Source organism: Cebus imitator, unplaced genomic scaffold (genome assembly GCF_001604975.1).
Source record: "Cebus imitator isolate Cc_AM_T3 unplaced genomic scaffold, Cebus_imitator-1.0 Scaffold169, whole genome shotgun sequence".
NCBI lineage: Eukaryota > Metazoa > Chordata > Mammalia > Primates > Cebidae > Cebus > Cebus imitator.
In genome coordinates this window covers 2,119,481-2,120,747 of record NW_016107484.1, presented here as the reverse complement: position 1 = coordinate 2,120,747, position 1,267 = coordinate 2,119,481, and the positions used below count along the sequence as shown (strand labels likewise).

The window sequence follows — 1,267 nt, the reverse complement described above, 5'->3', positions numbered from 1 at the left end:
GTTGCCTAGGCTGGAGTGCAGTGACATGATCTCAGCTCACTGCCACCTCCACCTCCTGGGTTCAAGCAATTCTCCTGCCTCAGCCTCCCAAGTAGCTGGGATTGCAGGCACCTGCCACCATGCCCAGCCGATTTTTATATTTTTAGTAGAGATGTGGTTTCACCATGTTGGCCAGGCTGGTCTCGAACTCCTTACCTCAAGTGATTCGCCTGCCTTGTCCTCCCAAAGTGCTGGGATTATAGGAATGAGCCATTGCACCCGGTCTGGTATTGTTATTTATCGAATTTTACATAATATCTATAACTGTGGTAGATGAAGATCTAGGTCCTAGCTGAAGATGAAGATCTAGATCCTAATTGTAATTCTGGGTATATGTTTTCTTCAGATTTGAAAACTTTGTTTTATTGCCTATGACATGATCAGTTATTTTCCTTTATCTCCCCTCCCATGGCTTTCAAAGTTTCAAGCCTACAGAAAAATTGTAAGAATGATACAGTGAAAACCCATGTATATTCTTTACCTAGATTTATCAATTGTGAATATTTTACAGCATTGCTTTGTCTTCATAGAGATAACAAACTTTTTTCTTTTGCTGAACTATATTTGAGAGTAAATTAGACACTATGATAATTTACCCTTAAATACTTCAACAGGTATCTCTGAAGAACAGAGACATTCTCCTGTGTAATCTCAACGTACTTTTCATCCTTGGGAAATTTAACATTGATATAGTACAATTTTACATTGATTTAATATGTAATATACATTCTGTCTACGTTCAAATGTTGCCAATTATCTGAATAATACCCTTTATAGATGTTTTGGTTTTTGCTTTTTAATTCAGAATCCAATCAAGTATCACACATTGCATTTATTATTTTTACTTTTTTGAGACAGGGTCTCACTCTGTCACCCAGGTGGAGTACAGTAGGCATATTCATAGCTCACTGCAGCCTCAACCTCCAGGGCTCATTATCCTCTTACCTCAGTCTCTTGGGTAGCTGGGACTACAGGCACTATAGGCATATGCTACCATGCCTGGCTAATTTTATTTTTTTTGTGGAGATGAGGTCTCACTATATTGCCCTTGCTGGTCTTCAACTCCTGAGCTCAAGTGATGCTCCCATACTGGCCTCCCAAAGTGCTGGGATTACAGGCATGAGCAAGAGTGCCTGGGCCACATTGCATTTAATAATCATGTTTCTCATTCCTTCAGAATGTGGTTATTTTTTCTTTCTGGAAGTTTTTTTTTTTTTTTTTTTTTTTT

General features: G+C 38.7%; 1 protein-coding gene across 1 annotated transcript in view; it reads left to right on the top strand.

Annotated features, from left to right (window-relative positions):
• Positions 1-1,267, top strand: part of MPHOSPH9 (M-phase phosphoprotein 9) — a gene marked incomplete at its 5' end in the record, with an annotated part of 61,209 nt that overhangs the window by 31,794 nt on the left and 28,148 nt on the right. The window lies entirely within an intron of this gene.